Source organism: Chrysoperla carnea, chromosome 3, assembly GCF_905475395.1.
Source record: "Chrysoperla carnea chromosome 3, inChrCarn1.1, whole genome shotgun sequence".
In the NCBI taxonomy this organism is placed as follows: Eukaryota; Metazoa; Arthropoda; class Insecta; order Neuroptera; family Chrysopidae; genus Chrysoperla; species Chrysoperla carnea.
Genome location: NC_058339.1, coordinates 21199434 through 21223985, shown reverse-complemented (window position 1 = coordinate 21223985; position 24552 = coordinate 21199434). Strand labels below are relative to the sequence as shown.

Sequence of the window (24552 nt, the reverse complement as noted above, 5' to 3'; positions counted from 1 at the left end):
AAAACACAAAAAATTTCAAACAAATTAATTTATTATTTATAGCGAGTCTGAAAACATTCCAAAGAATTTTTTTTCTTTATAAGATCTTTCAACAAAAAAAAAAAAAGAAAAATATTCTGCTTTGTTATTTATTATTTACAGACTGAACCAACTTCGTCATCTGCAAGTGGAACCAAGCATTCCGTAGTAGGAGATCAAACATAAATTGAAGTCATCATAATAAATTGGTGGACAGAAATTTTCACGATGAAGCAAACACTTTCGCATCCACAACACACTCGGTGGTCGTCAATCATACACAGGTAGAATAAACATATACCATTAAACCGAGGGCACTCTGCACCCAACCTTTAATCCTAGTTCCACATTCAGAACCTAACAGACAATTATCGACACGTGACCCAAACCTGACGGACAAAATGGCTATCCATAACAGTTTTTTGCTTGATACACATGAACGCATAATCAGTTTAAATCCGGTCGTGCTGACGTTTTATCCTGATATCCACAAACTTGTGAGGGAATTCCAAGAACCGACGGTGATGACTCTGAAAAATTGAAACAAATTATAAAAATGTCTCAACGAACAATAATTGGATGTACAACAAGTATTTCAATGGAAAGTTTTTAAAGGAATATACCCCAATCCGAACCGTATCACAAATCACCACCTACAAGGCCTAAAATTTCACAAAATTTTACAAATTTCGACGATTATTACGGCCAAATGATGACACAATAAAACATTTCAACATTCGGAAGAAATACTTAAACGAGTGAAAGAAAATGGTTCGACAGCAGACCCAATATGTACAAAATACAAATTTTCATATACAAAAAATTATTATCAACATCTGAAAACAAATCCATATATATATATGAAAAAGAAACGTTAAAATTAATTCACTCAATACAAATTCGATAATATTTGTTGGTACACCTCCACGAAAATTCTAAAGGCTCAGCTAAACTGGAACGTTGGAAATTGAACTTATCACAACATAAGTTCATGGTTGAATACATTCCGGATGCAAATAACAACATCGACGATGCTTTTCACATCTTTGCGAAATGGAAAATTGAACCATCCACAAACTGAATCACTACATAAACTACAATTCCAAGAAAATTTACCAGACGATACCCTACTATTCTTACGGATACTTATGAAAATTCCCAAACGTTCGCGTGGTACAAGCACTGGATGAAGTTACGTAAATACATCACTGCTCGTTTAAAACACGACAACCTGATGAAAATTTTACAAATTCAAGCCGGGCTTCTCCGTAAACTAGTGAGAAAAACATAAGGAAAGAAGATTGGAGGAATATGTATCGCGACGTGGTATATTACGTAAAATCTTGCAAATCTGTCAGAAACGCAAATCATCGCCAGCACTACGACGTCCAAAAGTGGAAACGCACTATATGGCCTGAAAAGTACCAAAAGAGTCCATCATCAACCGATTCTTGGATGAATCCTTAAAAAAGACGTAGAGACTACTTAATAAAACCGGGCGTAAACATGTGTATGAAGTAAACGACTGGGTACAATTAGAGAAGCATCAAATAGCCATGGACAATATTTAAGACCATTCAAAAAAAAAAAAAAAAAAAAAAGGGCATACGTACACCTCCCGAACAGTGACCTCCTATCCTTCAGATCCCCCCCCCCCGAGGGGCCAGTTGTCTGGACCCCATAACAATCCCACACAGATTGTTTCCTCGGTGGTGTAGTGGTCAGCAACTCCTCGTACATGCAAGAGTGTAACACCCCAATCTTCTGGAAGAAGGGTGGAAATATGTTATGTTACAAAACATTATTATTGTAAAAATTTAAAATTTATCTGCGCAACCGCACAAAACATACCCGAGCTGTTATGGATGCGAAGGCGACTGAAATCTTCCTCTTTAATTATCGTACTCCGTCGATTCAACATCTAATCGATCATACGTTCATCTAAAAATAATTGGTTTTAAAATTAAACATGTCGACGAAACAGTAAATTTATATTTGATTCGTGATTAATTGGTCGCGTAAATTGTATTCTAAATTCAAAGAAACGAATGTAATTTAACTATTTGTAAAATGTAAGATCAATAAAGGAAATAATTTTAGAGCAAAATGTTAGTTTATTGAAAATTTGGAACACGTGTGTTGAGCCGCTTTACAGTGGATCAACAGTGGAATAAATTGGTATTATTATCCATTAGGCGGTTATCCTGAAAGATAAATATCCCCTACAATGGAGATCAAAGGTAATTTCAACAATATTCTACCAGTTTTCTAAATTAATCAAGAACTTTTCTTACCTCGCTATAATTTGTTGAAGTTTGAAATAAAATTAATGACAGCTACGAACTTTCGTACGCCATATTCAACACTTTGTTTACTGAGTGAATTTGGATAAAGTCATTGTACCAACTTGAAGAAGTAAAATTTATATGTTTGATGAAGTTCAAAATTCTATTTATAAGGGTTAAGTTTGGATTTATGTTGTGTCGCTGATAAATGGGCCAAGGATAAACAGACCAAATTTCCACAAATAACATCAATCATTATTGAGATTTATCCTTAAAATCTATTACTTGAGCGTGGAAAACCTCATGCAAAATGGTGTAATATAAATTGTTTCACTTAGCCGTGAAACAAACCCATTATCGATTAATGTAATATTGATCCACACCGAAAGGGGGATTTCACAACGTTAGTGTAATTCATATTAAACTCTACAACGACATCTAGTAGCACACAACAAAGTTTATAATAAATTTTATTTCTATATCAAGTGATTGTTTAAAGGGAACAAATTAATATAAATCAAAGAATTCAGGTGTAAACAGATGGAAAAGTCTGATGATGATTTGTAAGATTTCTGAAAAATATCGCCCCCACCAAATTGTTAATTTCTGTTTCGTGGTACCATTTGGTTCCAAAATAATGAAATGTTAAACTGCTTGCTATTGAATACGCAATTTATGATAACATTGAAAAATTCATGATTTCCATTCTGTTTGTTTGCAAAATGAGATCATTTAAGCTGTTTAGATAGTTTTTGCGTTTCACTTTCAGAAAATAATAAGAGACATCTGCAACTTATTGTTTAAATTTTGTACTTTTTGGGTCAAAATTACCTTATATACTAAGTTAAATCGAAATTGGAGATATAAAATTTTTTCGATTCTTTGAAATAGGGGATATCCCTTTGAAAAAATCGAGAAAAACGTAAACAAAAATTTGGTTTCGGAATTTGATGAAACTCGGTGGATGGGATAATTGTAATCCGAAAAGTATAAGAATCATGTTAATTTAATGATTGGTTGCAGAGTTTCTGAGATAATACAATATTTGGATCGATTTTAGTCCATATCTCAAAAACTATTCGACCAGTCAACAAATGCACCCGATTTTTGTACTTTTTGGGTCAAAATTACCTTATATACGGAGTTTTATCGAAATTGGAGATACCAAAAATTTTTCGATTTTTTGCAATTTTTTTAAGGGAAAAAATCGAGAAAAACGCAAAAAAAATTTTGTTTACGAATTTGATGAAACTCGGTGGATGGGGTAATTTTGATCCAAAAAGTAAATAAATCAGGTTAATTTAATGATTGGTTGCAGAGTTTTTGAGATATCGAAAAATTTTGACCGATTTTAGTCCGTATCTCAAAAACTATTCGACCAGTCAACAAATGCACCCGATTTTTGTACTTTTTTTGTCAAAATTACCTTAAATCCTGAGTTTTATCGAAATTGGAGATACAAAAAATGTTTCGATTTTTTGCATCTTTTTAAGGGAGATATACTCTTTGAAAAACTCGAGAAAAAGGCAAACAAAAAATTTTTGTTTTGGAATTTGTTGAAACTCGGTGGATGATTTTGATCCAAAAAGTATGAAAATCAGGTTTGGAATCAAGTGGTTTTCTAACATCTTCTAGAGGATAAGGAACTCACCATCATAATTTTCTTCAAAGAATTGTAAAGATATCTAACTTAAACAATTTTTTTTCCATAATATTATAAAATTATATTTATCTATGGTACCTACTGCTTAAACTAAAGAAGGAAAAGTCAGAATCATTTTCAGATACCTAAAAACAATACAAATTCAATGATTTATAAAACATTTTCGACCTCATTAAATCCGTGTATGTGTGAATGATTTAAAGATCCATAAGTTTTGTTTGCTTCACCATATATAAAATAATAAATATACCGTTTGAGTTCGTTTCGTTGGGTTGATGGTTGTTGGTTGGTAATGGTTTTAGGTTTAGGATAGTTATACGAATAAACAACATGTATATAATAAATATATATATAATATACATACACACATACATAACTTATAAATAATTTTAATAAGTTAGTAGTAATAATTTATTATTTTCAGTCATATTCATAGTTTGCTTGCAATAAATAACATATTTTAATTTCATGTTAAACAAAGACTGAAGTGTAATAGTCACCCTCTGTGATATACGACTCAAAACTGAAAATATAAACCTAACATGGTACACATATACAGATATATAGTGTGTGTACTGTAAAATATATAGTATCAAACTCTTACTCTGTGTACTATATTATAAAACATTCCCACAGGATTATTTACCAAAAATGAATGCAATCCTACGATTTCTTCATCTATTGGTCATTCATAGCTGACAAAAATGTTAAAGATCGAACCATAGAAAAGTTTAAAAAACCAGTGAAATTCAAAAAATTCATACAATCATTACCATTTTCTAGAAATGTTTATCATTTTCCTAATGTTCTTAACAGTTTTCATACGATTGTCCAAACTAAATGAGTGTAATGATTACAGGGTTCAAGTATGTGAGTTTCTTATTTTTCCATCATAGCTTCAAATGCCTGAACAACTAGCTTTAATAGATTGCAAGAATGTGGAGTACTGGTTCCGGAATTAAGCACAAAAGTGATGGCTAGCGAAAGATTGACATCATAGCTGAAAAGAATGACCCAAAATTAGTGGGTTTCAAAAAAAATTCCAGAAATATCGGATCAAATTTGCCTGTGTTATAAAAAAATCTAATTTTTAACTTAATGACGTCATCAGAATAAAAAAAATTTAATTTTGCTCTATCACATCCAAATTTTATCCAATTTTGATAAACAAAGTATGTAATCCTACTAAATTTGGGTCATATTTTTCAAATTTGTGATCAAAATTAACCTAGCTCTAATAGATTGCAAGAATGTGGAGTCCTGGTTCCGGTATTAAGCACATTAGTGAAGGTTAGCGAAAAATTGATATCACAGCAGAAAAGAATAACCCAAAATTAGTGGGTTTTAAAAAACATTCCAATAAGATCGGATCAAATTTGCCTGTGTTATCAAAAAAATAGAATTTTTGACCTTAATGACGTCATTAGAATCTAAAAAAATTAATTTTGCTGTATCACATCCAAATTTTATTCAATTTTGATAAACCAAGTATGTAATCTTACTAAATTTGGCTCATACTTTTCAAATTTGTCATCAAAATTAACCTTGCTTTACTAGGTTTCAAGAATGTGGAGTTCTGATCTCCGAATTAAACACATGAGTGATAGCTAGCGAAAAATGAAAATCACAGCTGAAAATAATGACCCAAAATTAGTGGGTTTCAATTCCAATAAGATCGGATCATGTTTGCCTGTATTATCAAAAATTCGAATTTTTTAACATAATGACGTCATCAGAACCAAAAAATTTAATTTTGCTCTATCTATTTTGCATTGAATGTGACTTGTTTCATACGATCTTTGATGAACCTTCCTGTAAATGACTATAGTTATTTAATTTAATGCTACAATATTAACAAATATCAAACTATATACGTATATAAAATGTATTTTATATAATATTGTTGTAAGTTGCGTTGCGTTGCGCATCGCATATATGTGTATATAATATGTTTAAATATATAAATAATATTGTCTATTTACTCATCTTCTTTACTTTATTTAAATAATAAATGTCATCCTTGTGACTGTGGTAAGTTTGTGTAATAGGCTTTTTAACCTTTTAAACAAAATGATATAATGTTTAAGTTGTTTTGCTTAGGTTTAGGTTAGTTTAGTTGATATTTTAAAATTTATTATTATATGCACAATTTTAACGAAATTATGGTTAAATAGATTATTTATCTACGTACTATATCCTTCCAATAAATATAATATTATTAAAATATTTATTTCACTTTAATTTTTAGGAGATGGTCGAAGTATATGTAGAAACCATTGAATTGAATACTGATCACTTTCTTCGGAATAAAAATATATGAACGTTAAAAAATCGTATGTTTTTCTTAAAAGATACAATTAAAATCATTTTTAATTTGTCGTTTATCACGTAAACATCACGGCATAAAACAAGTTATGGTAACATACCACTGCTTAAAAGTTGGGACAGAAAAAATTATTTTATTAATTTTCAGTCCATAATGTATGTAACGAAGTCGCGAGACAAACAAACACAGAGCTGACGCGCGATATTAATCATCCTTTGGTAGTACCCCGATTTCACTATTTCATACGATTATCACTCTCAAATAAATTGCGAAATTTAAAGTAGTTAAAATCATCCAGAAATAGTTCAATAAAACCAAGTTACCTAAATTTACTTAAACAACTTTATAAATTTGAAGCTAATTTGCCGAGACACACATGGTAAATAAAGTAATAGCAGTTAAAATTTATCCAAACTTGACCAATGGCCAATTTTTTGTATCATATTTAGTTCTTGCTTTCATCGAGTTCATATGTTATTGTTTCATTATAACTTCACGATCTTGAATATTCTTTTTGCTATTATAGCAGTTAAAACACATCATTGACAATCAATATCAAACTCGGTTCATTAGATTTGGCTCAAACTTTGGCTATCGGGGTGGCAAACCAAAACTTAATTAAATAGCCTTAGTTAAGGTTAACGAGCCAATGGTTGGTTTATTCGATTTTTTTAAGGGCTATGAAAAACTGACTCACCAAGGCTTGATTCATTTTATTAGATTGAATCGTGGTCAAGATGCGGAATACGAAAACTAGATTTCCAATGCCATCTTATTTTCGATTTTATTGTTTTATTGTAACTAAATTAATTAGGAATCCGGTGGCTGTAAAACTATGAAAATAAGCTTGCAACAAATTCACGACACACAAAAATGTAATTCGAATAGGCAATAGGTTAATTTCTATTTTCTAACTTCAAAAAGTGCAAAAAATATCTCTAAATAATTTCATACTGCAAAAACTTGCCAAATTTACTTGCTGCTCTATTATTAACGAATAGTCATATTATATTTATTTGTTATTTGTCATTCGAATAAATTTTTAATAACTTTACATGAAGTTGTAATAACAAAGTATAAATTTACTTAAACTTTACAATAAAGTTCTAGTTTTAAAAAAATTGATTTAAAATAAATCAATTTATACTTTCTATAAAAATAAATTCCACATAAAATTAAATGATATTAATATTTCATACAAATAATTTATAATTTCTAAAATTGTAAATAAAACTTATACAATATATATATGGTTTTATTGTAACGGGTGTTTTTAAACGAACAAATTTTAAATTGAAATTAAACAAATCAAAATAATATCGATGGCCATGGCATTGGGTCTATTGTAAAGCTTATTTTATTTCGTTTTAATTAAGTGTGGTTTTAGGCCTAATTATTGGTTCAAATGAAGCGTAAAATGCGCTTGCTAAAAGATTATGATCTAGAACATGCAAAACCTTTTTTAAATCATAAAACCTTAAAGTTTATCATAGGAGATACAATACAATAGGTAAAAACATGAAGGTATTAAAAAGTTTAGGTCGCGTGAACTTCGACAGGCTACCGGTAGTAAAGGTGTTCAAAAATTCAGGTAAATATATATCATTTAAACGTAAAACTTGATTTTTTGATATCTTTGACGGGACACCATTCTAAGTCATGTCAGAAATGAGACCACTGGAAATTTTCCGTTTGTCATTACATTGCAAAGAAAACCTTAGTTCAAAAACGAAGCTTTCCTGTATTATCCCTGAATACGTTGGTTGCAGTTTAAAAATTGTAAAATATTTTTCTGTAATTTTTAACAATTCTTCTGTGCACAACATGCAGCGAATAAAAACTCATGTAAATCAACAAAATTTTTTACTTAATTATAGTTTTGAATAGCTTATTTTGGGGCTCTAAATGGTAGATAACATTATTAAATAGGTAATAGGTTCTTTTCTAACAGCTATTTTATTTACACATTCAAGCAATAATATTTATTATTTAAGAAGATTAAGTCAATAGTAAACTTTTTCGTTCATTAGATAATACTGAAAACAGACCCTGTCTCAATTTTTATTTATTAAGTACAAATTTGTTTTCCCACCCCCTTTTTTCTAAATAATAAACTAATCCACTTCATTTGGGTTTAACTTTAAAGGATCAATATTCAATGAAACTACTCTCTTAAAGAATATATAAATAAAATAATACTATGATCTATTATTATTGTTTATTATATTTGTTCTGATTTAAAGGTATTGTTTAGATTTTATATTATTCTTATTCTTATTATTATTATTATAAATACTATTTTAATAATTTTAAAATAGTTCTACCTACATTTATGTAGGTACAATATTTAGTAAGGTTTTTATATAAGATGTCCTGAGAAGGAAAACAAACATACAAACTTTCGGAGCACATTTCAAAAGAATTATAAAGCCAAAAAACATATACTTTTGTTTAAAATACTACGTTAAAGAAGTTGTGGCCAATTAATTTTAGAGATAGTCAAGTGGTGTAATGAAGTTTAATTAATTAACAATTTTTCCTACCAATTATATAAATTATCAACTTTATGAATATTTTTATTGTTTTTCAACGAATTAAATTATTATAATAGCCGGACGATCGAAATATATTAGTTATATAAGTATTGATTTCTTAACACAAGAATTATAAAAAAACTATTATTTATCATTTTTCAATTTGCAGCTGTTTTAAACTTAATAAAATTTCTAATTAATAAATGGTAAGGTGTAACTACCAGCTTTTAATTGTAAAAAGGCATGAGTGAAATAAAGTCACGGCGTTAGCTTTTTAAACCAAATATATGTTTTGTAGTCAAGTAATGAGTTATTTTTAGATTTACAATACCTGCAACTACAATAATATATAATATATTGTGTGCAAGTGATGCTTATAAATTTGATAATATAGATATCGCTCTTCAATCATCAATACTCTAACTATAGTCGTCTCTGCTCATCAAATGATGGATCTTCGATGAACTCATAATTAAATTAAAATTTTGTTTTTATATCATCGACAACCTTATATTTGTATGGTATTATTATAAACTACAAGATTGTCTAAATATTTTAGATACTTTTTTAACACACGTTCTAGATTCTTTGATACAGAAATATCAAATCGAAAAGGATAATCTATATGATTCATATTTTTTTCAACCAACTTTGAACGATAAAATCATAGTAAAAAGACTGGTGACCTAAGAATTTTTTGTGAATTTTGGAAGCTTTGTTAATCAAAAAATGTATTTATAAAGTTTTGTTGAAATCCCTAGTTTTATCCAATCCTTGCATATCTCTTTAAGCTTAAAATTATTTAATCTACTAAAGTGTTTGTGTATTTATTCGCGGGCCATCCTATATAACAATATAGAATTAACATATTAAGACGACATTGCAAATAATATGTATTTATTTACTTAGAGTTGCAAACAATATTATGAATACAAAGTGTGAGGTTCATCCCTCTAGATGGTACGGCTTACCACCACTGACTGTCTTAACATTTTATATCAAACTTTAGATATTTACTTGTTAATATATATTTACTGTACGGTAATACGGTAAGCTTTTTTTTTTATTTAATATCATGATTTTTTAAGTGTTATTATATCTACAATATTTACATGTCATTAAAAAAAATATTATAAAAGTTTGTTTAAGTAGTTATTATAGGAAGAAAACATTCAGTTGAGGATGACCTCTTCAGAATAAGAAATGTATAAATTTTATAAGAGACCGTATGTTTGTTTATCTCAGAAAAAACAATCAAAATCAGATTTTATTTGTAGTTTTTTTACCATGTACATGAAATATATCAAGGTATATTAAGTTAAGTCCCAAGTTTGTAACAATTGAAAATATTAATGTTACCAACAAAATTTTGGTAAACCTGTTCAAAAAATCATCTAATTAGTCCGTTTTCGGTTGACTGTTCGTCTGTTTGTCAACACGATAACTCAAAAACAAAAAGAGATATCAAGTTGAAATTTGTAAAACGTTTTTAGGACGTAAAAAGTAAGGTTGAGTTAATAATGGTGGAATACGTTGATTTAAGTAAAGGATGAATTCGACAGGCCAGTTTTCCTAGCATAAAAAGACATTTTCAGTTAAAAACACGAAAATGTCACTCGAGAATGTGCTTCACTTGTGCTCTAATGCTTTTTTTTTTTTGTTAAAATTGTGCTTTTAAAAAATGAGCCCGGTTATTGAATAAAATTAGCTTTTCTAATATCTCTTACATTATTCATTTATTTTAAATCTGGTATGGAATGGTCACTTTCCCCTATTCATAAAAGAACTGAGTATTTAGTTGCCATTTATTCTGCTAATGACTATCATAAACACAAAATGTTAACTGTTATTAAGACTACGCATACTCTTTTTAAACAACTTCATCATCACAATTATTTTAAAACTACAAAACTATTTTCTAAGTAAAAACATCAAGAACAACTTACTTACTGTAATTAACAACATTCATATCAAGTATTTATTACATAAATATGTGATGGCCTTTCTGTTGCTCAGTTATTCGAATACAACATCGTGAGTGGGTTTAGAAAAACAAAGGTATGAAAATGGTGAGAGCTCAGACATTTTAGAAAATAAATTAAAATTAAAAGGTTGCAAAAAAACTGTCTTTTTTCGTCTACATGAGATACTAATGTTTTTTTTTAGATTTTCATGCAAAAATCATTTGAACCCCTGAAATTTAATATTATGATACTAGCCCCTTTTTCATTTTACTCATGTCTTCTTAAAACAAGTTTACCATTCTTTTCTTTGAAACATTTTTCTCTTCTTGGTCATTTTCACTTATAATTTTCTATTACCCGCATGAGACAAACTAATCAGATATTGAGTCAGCACTTTTCCTATTAACCTTCTGAATGCCTCAAAGTCGAATGATGAGCACGTATCGCAGTCAAAACTCTTAGCCGGTCAAAAAACTTTAAATTGAAAAAAAAACAGGCAAACGTACTTTTGACTGCGCAGGTTGCAAAGTTAAAAATGTTAAAAGAAGACTTTATTATTTAAGCAATCATGGCGATTTTGCGAGTTTTAGCAATCTGCCAATCGGAAAATATTTTGCATATGGTCTTGTAAATGGCGTAGTATAATTTTTCGTTAGGTTATTCACACAGTTCAGTCAACACTTGAACACTTTTCAGCATCCATTATTTTACGGTCTAAAACACTTCAATGCAGTAACTAATTGCAACCGGAAAATTTCCAGACTAGTCTTTAATCACACAAACTATTTAGTATTTGCTTCTTTGTATAATGCTTAGTTATAAATTTTAATTAAAATAGTTAAACTAATTGCATTATGTAGATTTTAATATTTTAAAAATTTTAAATATAATTCATAAAAATTATAAAATCTTGATCGAAGGTATAATTATTATTCTTCATTGATAAATTTTAATTACGTATATTTTTTATGATGATGAATAACATTAGGATATATAGACATAAAAACCATAAATGAATCCTACGACGTATTAAACTTGACTTTCTTGTATTAAAAAGAGTATGTGAATACCAAAACTCCATCAAGATGGTCATATTTGCCCCTCATTTGATTTTTCTTATGATCTCTTATTTTCTACACAAATGATATTTTTTGTCTTAAAATGTTTTTAAGAAAAATATGACATGAAATTGACAAGGTTGCATTCGACGCTCCAGGTTTTAAAATTGGAATATTCATTGGGCCAACATCATAAACAAATCGGTAAAAAAATCAGAACTACCAGATTTGTCAAGCGACAAGGTTACTGGATTATCAGCCAATTTTATGAAAAGTTTCAAGAAAAATAAAAAAAAAAACTATGATATCGTTCATAGATAGTATAAAAACACGATATTTTGTATAAAATTTTACCATCTTATATATTGGAAAGGAACCGTTTGCTTAGGATAAAACGAATTTAATGAGGCGGATTTAATGTCGAGAACACATCTGAATACAGTGTACAAGTTTATATTTTCTGGGAAATATGACTTAAAACTCAAATCGGACTCGGACTCAAGTAGACAAAGCTATTTATTGAATTAAAATAATCATTGACACCTACAAGTTAATGTATATATAAAGAAAGAACTCGAAAGTTTATCATCAATGATATAAAATATTCATAAAAGATATTGAAGACAAAACACTCCACATGATTTCTTAATTAAATAATATTTATGATCTTTAATATCTTAATTCACCACTACAGACATTAACGACTATAATATTCATAAGCAGAATATAATGCGTTGAAAAAAAAAATTAGTTTTATAAATAAAAGTGCCCATTAACTTTTGCTTTTATGTTATTTTTCCAATCAATAAATGAAAAAAATTTATCAGCCATCATGTAAAATTTTATTCTCCGATATCTTAAATAAACATTTTATACAAATGGCAGTAGATTTTTAAGAAATACACTCAGTTACAAAAAAATGAAACTTTGATTTTTGATTGTTTTAAAATACTATAACGATTATTCAATCATATCGGGGCTTGTAAAAGCTTATTCTTCCATAAAAACCTTTATTTTCATACCATGTATAAGAAATATATAAAGGTATATTTAAGTTTGTAAATCTTATAAAAATTTTGGCGCCACGAACAAAATTTTGGTATAGGTTGTTCATAAAATCGCCTAATTAGTCCCCTTCGGTTGTCTGTCCGTCTATCTGCCTGTCTGTCTGTCTGTTTGTCAACACGATAGCTTAAAAACAAAGTTTAGTAAGGCAATGGTTATAATTCTGAATCATTCTGTTGATTACAAATGCCAAACTAGAAAAAATTATGAATAAAATATTACTTTAATTTTTTTCAAGTTTGACTATGGACGCTTTTACTAAATTACTAAAGTATAAATATTGGATCTGTTTTCCCATGGATATGAAGAGAATATTGCTTCTTTTTTTAATAATAAAAGTTGTATAGAAAATATAATACCATTTTGTAAGGCAATTAACATATATATAATCATAATCTTATGTAGTATACTTTTTAATATTTCCATAAAATATGGTATTTAATGAACGTTATAAGAATCGAATTTGTTCAAGTTCCATTACGGTTGTAAGTATTTTTATTCGATAGACACCAATAGACAGATATAAATGTGATAATGGAGGATAAATGTTACGATTAACAAATACTAATCGTCAGGCAAAACGATTTTCTAAAATTAACAAAAATGCTTGATATTATGTGGTTTCTGAATTAATATATTACAATTACGTAAGCTAAATTTCAGGAATAGAGTAAAAAGAAATTATCCTTATAAGTTTTACTAAAATTGTGCGACAACCGCATTTGAAAACACGCATAACTTTAAAAGACAAATCGTGATTCTATAAAATGCATATCACATTGAGAGGGAAAAAGAACCTTTCGAATCAATACAAATTACTACAAGCTGGCTTTTCACAAAAGGTCCGTCACTACAAATATTGAACTTTTTTTCTGTTTTCTAATGTTCTTTACCTTTTAAATGAGCTTAGGTAGAATAAATTGCACTCTGTTCAATCATCTACAGCTGAGACTTGATACCTTGTCCCAGAAAATACCTACTTCTAATCTTTGCTGCTTATTTCCAATTTTTGAAACTCCTTTTAAAAGTCCTTAAAAGTAAACTTCTTTCGACCGACTCTTTATTCTAATAATTTTTAATGCAATACCTTAACATTATGAAATCGTGTACATTTATTTCATTGTTATCATAAAGAATGTGGCACGTATAATATGAATATATGTGGTTCATTTTATTATATATTTAAGAAAGGGAGGTTTTTCACTTCCTGCATTTGCTAATAACAGTGATAATTGTTTGACACGATAATGAGACTAGACGTTTTTAATGTGTAACATATCTTTAGAAGATGTTAAACAGAACCAACATCTTATAACCAGCCGCAAGTCACTCTAGCTAGAGATATGTGTACAAAGACTACAATATACGTGTATATATGGATAATATACTTTATATAATTATATACATGCACCTTTCAATTCTATCAAAATTATACAATGCAGTTCATTACGCCAAAACGTTTTCAATAATTACATGGAATAATTAGATAAACTTATAGAATATTTCATAATAATTCATTGAAAATGTAAAACATCCTTTGTAAACTTAAGGAAATATGCAAGGCTTGAATAATACTAGGGATTTCAATAAAACTTTATAAATACATTTTTTGATTAACAAAGTTTCCAAAAACACAAAAAATTCTTAGGTCATCAGCCTTTTTATTATTATTTTATCGTTCAAAGTTGACTGAAAAAATGATGAATCATATAGGTTATCCTTGTCTATTGGATATTTCTATATAAAGAAATCTAGAGAGTGTGAAAAAAAAACTATCTAAAATATTTAGACAATCTTGTAGTTTATAATAATTCCATAAAAATATAAGTTTGCCGATGATATAAAAACAAAATTTTAATTTAATTATGAGTACATCGAAGATCCATCATTTGATGAACAGAGACGATTATAGTTAGAGTGTTGGTGATTGAAGAGAGATATAATCAAATTTATAAGCACATAATATCTTATATATATAGGAGACTTTCTATAGATCTATATAGATAGTCACTCATCACGATATCTCTGGAACTATAAGACCTAGAGACTTGAAATTTGGCGGGAATATTCCTTTTGCCAAGTAGAGGTCAGCTAGGAACGGATTTTACGAAATTCCACCCACAAGGGGGGTTGCGGGGGTGTTCATGAATAAAAAATTAATATTTTTAAATTATGGCTTTTAATAGTTCAAAACTTGGTCAGAATGTTTTAAATTACATTTAGAAATTTTTTTAACCTTCGGAGGGTAGAAAGGTGTAGCGAGAAAGTGGGAAGGAAATATCGAATATTTACAAATATACCTAAGTGGGGTATCAAATAAAAGAGCATGACGTGTACATTACAAAAATGTTATCCAACGCGAGGAAATGTGGAGGGAGGGGTGCAAGTGGGGATGTTGCCCAGCAAAGCGGGTATATTTTACGCCACGCAAAGCGGGCGGGTAACAGCTAGTATTATATATTTTTGTAGTTGCATATTTAAGATTTTGGAAGAGGTTTACGAGTGAAAACACCTGGTATTTTGTATCAAAAACTGTGAATTCCAAAGAAATGTTCGAAGAGTTCCTGAATGATTTCTGAATAATATCATTCCTGATTGTAAAATATACAATTCTTACATAAAGATAAATATATATGTATAGATAGTACGGTATAGTTATGTGCCGAATATTCGCACTAGCATTCGCGAAGAATGGTGAATTTTTTTACATTCGCATGCACATTAGTATCCGCAAGAAACGAGGCGAATGTATTTATCAAAGAGAATGAATACAAACGCATATGTAATGTTCCTTATAATTGAATAAACAGTGATTATGGAACAGTCTTGAGGTAAGAGCTGTACTCAAGTAATTAATTACAGTTAAATTGGACAAATTCAATTATAGCAAAATAACATCAAATCAAAACAAATATTTTCTAACGAACTGTAAGTGGCTAACTCCATTTGTTGAACCTATTCCGCGCTCGGTTCAAACATGACCGATACGAAATGTCAAACTTGTCTAACATAATCCGCGCGGGTCATTTGAAAGTCAACATTCTTCACATTTCCACTCGCGAATATTGGAGATGAACATTCACCCTCACATTTGTATTGGTGAATATAAGAAATACAACATTCGTCACATCACTAGTGGATAACTCTATAGCAAAAGGAATATAAAGTGTTGATGTTCATATCGTTATTGCAGAAGACACAGCATAACCATAAGAAGTAAAAGCAGAAGAAGAAGAAGAAGCGGATCGAACTCTCTAGTTTGATGACAGACAGACAGGATGGTTGTTGTATATTATGTCGAGTCGTCGGGTGTGTATATATCTATCTCTTTACCTAATGGTTAGATGCAATGACGGACGAATGGAAATGAAGCCCCTTCCTTCCGTTAACGACAAATCGTATGGAAGACGGGAGTAATAGTACCCGCCCGCCCATCTGTCAGATACTCAGTTGATGAGGCTGACAAATGTGCACCTGAAACCAGATTATGAATATATGTATATATTCTGGTAGAATATATTCAATACAACATTTTAGTACGAAATGTATCTAAAAGATTTACAAGATGTATGAAACCGTTAAACAGAGTGGTGCAAATTGAACGTTATACTTTGAATTCTAAGTATCAATTTTTTTTATTTGTTCAATATACTGAAAATGGTAAGGAATTTTTTTGTTTAAAAACAAGTGGTATTCTTTTTCTGGTTCGTAAATTGGTTTGTTTTCCAAAATTTTTTATGCCTAATTCGTTTTGCAGTTGTTATGATTAATATAAAATTTTTCAAGAATGATTTTTTTTATTGACATACATTTTGGGAAAATTGCCAAAGAAAAACGTCATTAGGGCATCGGGGATGGGCCCAATGAAGTAGGATGCTTCCTTAACGAGTCCATTGAGCTTTAAGCAGTGTGGGCTGAAGTATTAGAAAGTATTATCGCAGATTCTTGTTCCAAAATGAGGGGATAATATGAAACTTATTTACATTTTAGGATCTAAATTGACTATAAAGCAACCAGGAGAACTTGATCCAATCTGATGTCAGAACATTATGTTTCCCATCAAACTCTGCAACTTTTCTTTGAGTTATTTACATTTAAGAAGTCCACTCTGCCTGTATATTTACTAAGACCGCACGCAAAACTTAAAAGAAATAGCTTCCAGAGATTATAATTGTAATATAAGTCGGATATATCGATAGTTTAATCGACAGCTTAGAAAATATTGTCTTATTTGATAAAATAAATTATATATGGCCTGTAAAAGTCAATCATTCAACAAACTAACGGTTTACCGGAGCCTATATTCAAATCATCCAAATGTATTTCCATTAGAATTTCGTTGAATTTTTACACACCTTAAAAGGTAAAAAAAACTATAAAAACTTTTATTTTGAAAATTATTTTAATATTTCTATTTCATTTAAGGTGTTTCGATACCAAAACGAAAGTGTTCCCAAAAAACTGAAATCTGTGTGTCAATTAATGAGTATTTAACACACCTTTTGTATAACTTTCAAGTCATAATTAAACATATCGCAATCATTGTGAATTCCTAGAATAAACTGCAATACATTTAAATATCAGCAATATAGTTTGTAATCTATAAAAAATATCTTCAGATTACAACTTCTTCAGATTAAAATTTGAATTGACAGAAACATAATTACAAATAACGTCATTAAATTTATTATTTATAAGATAAGCAAGAATTGTTAAACAATTTTTTTTGTTGTTAAAATTTTGATATAAATTTTAAACAAACCTACCCAAAATATATCTGTATCGCCCTAGTTAAAATACACGAATTTGATATTTATATATAGATTATAATATAGAACAATCATAATTTATCATATTATATTATTATATAAAGTTTCTATCTACAAGGAATCATAAGTTAATGGGAAGCCAAGTAACAACAATGAGTTGAAGGAAGATAATGCTTGCTTGATATGGCCAATATAACTGGCCAATAATGGGCAAGTGTTTGTTGCAAGTGCTATTATAATATTATCTATATAGGTAATAGTTATCTGTATACATATATAGACGTTAGGTATATACGTTTATATATAATATGCAAAATATATAGTTTGTGATATTATTTTATTCGATTTAGTTAGCCCTCTACAATAATTTCAGAAAATTTCTTTTGTCAATATAACACAATTTTCCGACGTAAAGTTATAAATTTTTAATAAACAAGTCGTGAAGTGGGTCTAGTGCGACCCTTGAGGTCCACATTCCCTGTATATTAAAGAGTTATAAAACAAGAGTTGAAAATCAGGCCCATTACAATAACTTCCTACAGGTGCTGGAAAGTTAAAAATAAAAATTTAGATTCATAGGGGGAAGGTATTTATAAAACACATTACGCTTTATGGTGTCTTTTCCTCTCCCCCTTATCATGCTGTCGCACATTTTCTGCAATCAACCCTATAAACAGAATATCACAATTTCTAAACTCTTCTTCCATACATAATCAGAAATTTGCAAAAAAAAACAGCCAAGACAAAAATTAAATTGATATTTCAAACTGCGAACGTCACTTCCCATGAAGCTTCCCGCCCCTCATGTCATGCTTTGGAACTCTAAGCATTAATCCTGTCACCTGCTCGCATGACGTATTTCAAGAATAGGCCTATGGCTGATTCTTATCGATAATAAGTATTCTTTTAAGATGGCGCAATTATGACTCAGAGACATTCCAAGAAATGGTGAAGCCGACGAGCTTGCTTGAAATGGCACATTGCTGTCGGACCCAAGCATCAATAGGCATCCGGGAGTTCTGTTCGCGGACTGTAAGCTGCTTCTTAAAGAGAATATCTTAAAAAGGGCCAGTTTTAGATGGAGGGAGGAGCGTACTTTTGGTACTACAAGGTACTACATGGTCTGAGTACAACCGTAGGCGTTCCAAAGATCTTAAATCCTTTAGGGCCTTTATTAGCAAAGTTGTTGCGGCTGGTTGGGCGCAGGCATGCCTGGGCCAGGCAGTGTATCACAACTACTGCAGGAGCTGTCACAGTAGTGAAGAGGAAGAGACAATGTCCCATCTTCTCTGTCACTGCCCAGCTCTTGCCAAGAGGAGATGGACTTACTTGAACCAACCTCTCTTTGACAACCTCTTCGACCTAAAGCTCGTCGACGTCAAAGCACTACTGCTGTTCTTAAACATATCCAAATGGTTCATCGAATAGTGGGGATGGGTCAACCCTTTTCCGATATCACAACGGACCCTATAGTCTAAGTGTGTTCCATCCCAGGACAGCCACTGTAGCCTAAGCTAACCTAACCTAATCATGAATTGTCAGCATACCATGCAACTTTATTATAGTAAGAAATTTTTGCACCTTACGTCGTTATCAAAGTGGTCAGTTGCTAATAAAAATGAAATGGGTTAACATATCAGAGATATAAATATTCTATATCTATATAATACGAACACTTCTCTTAATTGGTGCTTTCTATACGACACAGCAATAAACTATTTAACGTTAAATTTGTGTGATCACAACCAATATCTTCCAATTATATGATCAATATTGTTAAATTAGTTTGCTGGTTTTAGTTGTAAGTTTTTCAAGTTAACACGTCAATTTACTATTATCGATGGAGAATATTCGATTCGAAAATGTATTCAACCTGAAGCGTAGATATGTTTTTTAAATTATTAGTTATTGGAAAGGTATGGATACCTACTAAAGATATTATATTAAGAATTATTTGATTCTTTTTTTTTTATTAAAAATTTGTAACCGACATCATTTTTATAATGAATAAAGTATAATAAAGAATACGAAAATATTTTGATAAGGTAAATCGAGACGGAGGAAAGTAATTCTAAACTGGAAATTTAGTTATATACCAATCAATCATAATTTATCTGAAAATTTTCAAAAAAAAATCAATTATAATTATTTTTATATTTAATGAATATTTAAAATAACTTAAGGTGTTTGTTTCCCTACATTGTAGAAAAGTTTTGCTTTATTTCACGGAACATATATATATAAACCAAATACATGCTTTGTAGTCAAATAATCAGTTATTTTTAGCTTTACAATACCACGCAAAAATATATAATATATTGTGTGCAAGTGCTGCTTTTAAATTTGATAATATAGATATCGCTCTTCAATCATCAATACTCTAACTATAGTTGTCTCTGTTCTTCAAATGATGGATCTTCGTTGAACTAATAATTAAATTAAAATTTGGATGTTATATCATCGACAACCTTTTATTTTTATGGTATTATTAAAATACAAGATTGTTTAAATATTTTAGATAGTTTTTTATCACTCTCTAGATTTTTTGATATAGAAACATCAAATTGAAAAGGATAACCTATATCATTCATCATTTTTTCAGTCAACTTTGAACGATAAAATAATAATCAAATGCTCGATGACCTAAAAATTTTTTGTGATTTTTGGAAGCTTTGTTAATCAAAAAATGTATTTAAATAAAGTTTTACTTAATCCTTTCATATCTCTTTAATGAAAACTTATTTTTTATGCAGTGAAATTAACAAACAATAAGTACTTTCCGCATATAATTTGATGATCAATCTCTAAATTATCTGAATTAGATGCTTTTAACGTTAGAGATTGATTACCGGGCTAAAAAACTTAAAAAACTAAATTTTATGTTTTACTAAATTATGATCAGATTTTTATAATTTTCTGAAAATGTTAATAATATTCTTTAACTATGCATGACTTTTTGTAAAGAATGATTTTTTCGTATACTAACACCCGTAATAAAAATAAATTTTTCCCTATGATAAACTGAATCTGTATAGAAATGAACAGAAATAAATCATTCTTTAAAAAAATACTTAAATCTTTTGATTAGACGTTAATAAAAATATGTTACTACATTTTTAATCAACAAAAAATACATATAAATTATTCTCACGAAAAAAAGAATAAAATTACAATAGAAAGTTAATCAGGGTAAAAGGATAACACTACTAAAATCAACAAAATAAACAAGTCACTCTTTTCGCTTGCTTGCAAACTAGCTCTAGAAGAGTCCAGAAAGAAAGAAAAAAATGTTGAAGTGTTTGTGAGTTATATATTTCATTTCTTATATTCATAGCGTGAAATGAAATGCATTTTTACGTTTCTTCTTCTAATATTTAACAGGGTTTACTACTCCTTTTGTACAATTGTATAAGCTTTTTGATAGAAAGATATTGTTTTCATTCTGAAAATGGAAGTTAAAATTGTGATGAACTTTACGGTTTATGATGCTCTACTGCTATTTATATATAATATATAGTGTGCAAGGGATGCTTATAAATTTGATAATATATATATCGTTCTTCAATCATCAATACTCTAACTATAGTTATGCCTGTTCATCAAATGATGGATCTGCGATGAACTCATAATTACATTAAAATTATGTTTTTATATCTTCGACAACGTTATATTTTTATGGTAATATGATAAACTACAAGATTGTCTAAATATTTTAGATAGTTTTTATCACACTTTCTAGATTTTATGATATAGAAATATCCAACTAAAAAAGTATATCTTCTATGATTCATCATTTTTTCAGCCAACTTTGAACAATAAAATAATAATAAAAAGCCCTAGGAACCTTTTGTAATTTTTGGAAACTTCGTTAATCAAAAAATGTATTTATAAAGTTTAGTTAATTATTGGTTAAAATATTGACTGATTCATGAATTCCATGAATAACGTATAATGATGCTATTGGCGTGGTCCCCGCAAGAGCATATCCACCACGGCTTCTTTTTCCATGTGTGTGTGTGTTTTTTAGGTGTATAGGTATATGTGTCCTGCTTTTATATATACTTATATTTTCCTGTGAACATTTTGAAAGAAGAATTTATACACTACATCTGCTAAATTAAACATAAAAATAAATAAAATTACATTTAGTAAACATAACATAATGTTTTGTGTCCATGATAGTAGGTACTGTACACATATTCTACTCTACCTCTAATAGGTATGGACTAAAATGTTGTCTTCTATTTTCACCCTATTTTCTAAGTTTAATGTCATTACATTATAATTCACAACATGTTAACATTAAATAAAATACTAACCGAATTATTTGTATTTTCTAGGTTTCCTACAAAATTCCTTGTTTTTATTGTTTTTTTTCAAATAATAATATATAGTAATTGTATGCATATGTTTGTTGACTTCAAACTTGAACCCTTTGGAGTTGATTCCAATATGAGTTTTTGTGTTGCTGCATACGATATGAAATCAATGATTTTGCCACGCCATAAAGTACGCAATGTCGTCCTTATCATATTCGTTCAAGGGACTGAACTTGTTCAGTGGCTTTTTAAGTATAACTAAAATATCCGTATTCCTCTTCTCCATCTTTGTGGTAGGAGAAAATGAGCGAAATTAGTCTTGGTCTCGCAATACTTGCAAGATCAAACCAAAACTACTCATATGGAACAAAACCAAGACCATGTTCTCATACTCTCAAAAGTGTTGCAAATTAAAATTCACTCATTCATAATTATTAATTTTATAAAAATATTTCCGAAGCTTTTCCAGAGGCTTTTCACCGGAAGTCAAGTAGTCAGTGAAATTTTAGACGGTCAAGCTGGAGATAGTAACTGTTTGAATTGTATCTATCAAATACAACCGCTGCCTTTTTTCTCCTACGTTTTCCTTCACGTTTTTTAGCACATCTAAGATTTTTCGACTGACGCAACATTATTATATTTCAGTCACCACAAATCGTACAAGAAATAAATGTTCAAATAATCAATATAATTGTCCTCAAATTTAGACGAAAAATCGTAACATCCACCTCTGTAATTTTTTTTACATATCATTATTTATAAGTTTAAAAAATCGAATAATAGAACTATTTAAAAATGTTATGTTAGTAAAGTATTTTATCAAATTTAAATTTGAATATATAATTCAAGAAACTTAAAAATATTATTTCAAACAAGAAAAATTACCTAACATGATTTTTAGTTTAGTTTATTATAAAAATATTATACATCTGTAATAAACTATTGTAAAGGCACACAAAAATCTCTCTCAATACTTAGTTTAAAAAAAAAATTGGTAGTATCGCCTTTGTACGGTCTGGAGCAAATTTCCGATTTTTGATTAAGACTACTCGAAAAATTCTAAATGCTTAACTCGAATGTTTTTCATGTGTCAAATTGTGCATAGTATTTTGATCAAAAAGATATGAAGATTCGATTCGATTAATAAATAATTTAGATAGAAAATTTTTATTTCAAAATTTGCTGTTCTCTGTATCGTTTATGGGAAATTAAGTATCAAAGTCAGCATTTTTGGTAAAAGAGGTTTTTGTTGGCAAAAATGCTTTGATTGTTAATAAAAGCTTTGACTAATATTTATCGAGTACAAAAGAAAAATTTCATTTTGTTTGATTCGACCCCGATAATAAACTCGTGTGCCAGTTATTTATAAAGTTTTTTTTTGTGAATGTGATGTATGTATGGTGAGTAGGTATGGTTATTGTATATTATTTTAAACATTATAAGATGACAATAAAATATAAATCAATCCAATTTATTGAAATCTTATTTAAATTAACTAATATAGAGAATATAATGATATAATTATTTTATATAGGTTTTAAAATATATATTATAGCCCAACAAAACACCTACACACTCAACTTACCAAATTAAACGGTCATTAACATTTTGATTGTAACATGAAATATTACTATATTTGTTGTTATACTAATTAACAAACCATTTAATAAAAAATATTAAATAATTATTATAATATTTAAATTTTAATGAAACGGAAACTGGTAGCAATGTGCAGCATCCAAAAATCTACTTAAATATATAGCAAACTTTAAGAGAAGGTATCCATTAGATAACGATTCTGTTAAAATGTTAAACTATTTAAGATATACTAGTTCTTTAAGCTAAACAGTTTGGTATTTGTTTTCTGCAAGCTTGCTAACTCGGCTGCTAAATTTCAAAAAATAGAAAATAGAAAAATTATATATTATTAAATACAACAAAATAATTCATATAATATTATTACTTTATTTTATTTTTGGATAGGTAAAAATAAGTTTGCTATTCAATTTTAAGAAATGTACTCCTTTGATAAAATCGAGAAAATCGGGAAAAAAAAATTGTATTTTGGAATTTGATGAAACTAAGTGAATGGGGTAATTTTGATCCAAAAAGTATAAAAATCAGGTTTTCAGGTTCAATTTAATGGTTGGATGCAGAGTTTCTGAGATATCGCATTTGGATCGATTTTAGTCCGTATCTCAAAAACTATTCGACCAGTCAACAAATGCACACGAGTTTTGTACTTTTTGGGTCAAAATTACCTCATACACTGAGTTTTATCGAAATTGGAGATTAAACAAATTTTTCGTTTTTTTTGCAATTTTTTTAACGGGCACAAAAACTCGAGAAAATTGGATATAAAATTTTGTTTTTGAATTTGTTAGAACTCAGTAGATGTTGTAATTTTGGTCCAAAAAGTATAAAAATCCGGTTAATTTAATTATTGGACCTATAGAAAGTTACAATGTCAGCGAGTATCAGGGGAAAAACTTCATTTTCTAGGAAGTAAGAGTTCCCCACCGAAAAATTAAAATCTATAAAATTGTGAACA

The 24552-nt window shown here is 29.0% G+C and overlaps 1 long non-coding RNA gene across 1 annotated transcript; it reads right to left on the bottom strand.

Moving 5' to 3' along the window:
* Positions 1 to 224: 224 nt before the first annotated feature.
* LOC123296438 lies at positions 225 to 2420 on the bottom strand. The gene is made up of 4 exons (XR_006535172.1): positions 2313 to 2420; positions 1870 to 1959; positions 1632 to 1782; positions 225 to 548 (listed from the first exon to the last, which is right to left on the bottom strand). It is a non-coding gene; the product is annotated as an uncharacterized LOC123296438 (long non-coding RNA).
* Positions 2421 to 24552: the final 22132 nt, after the last annotated feature.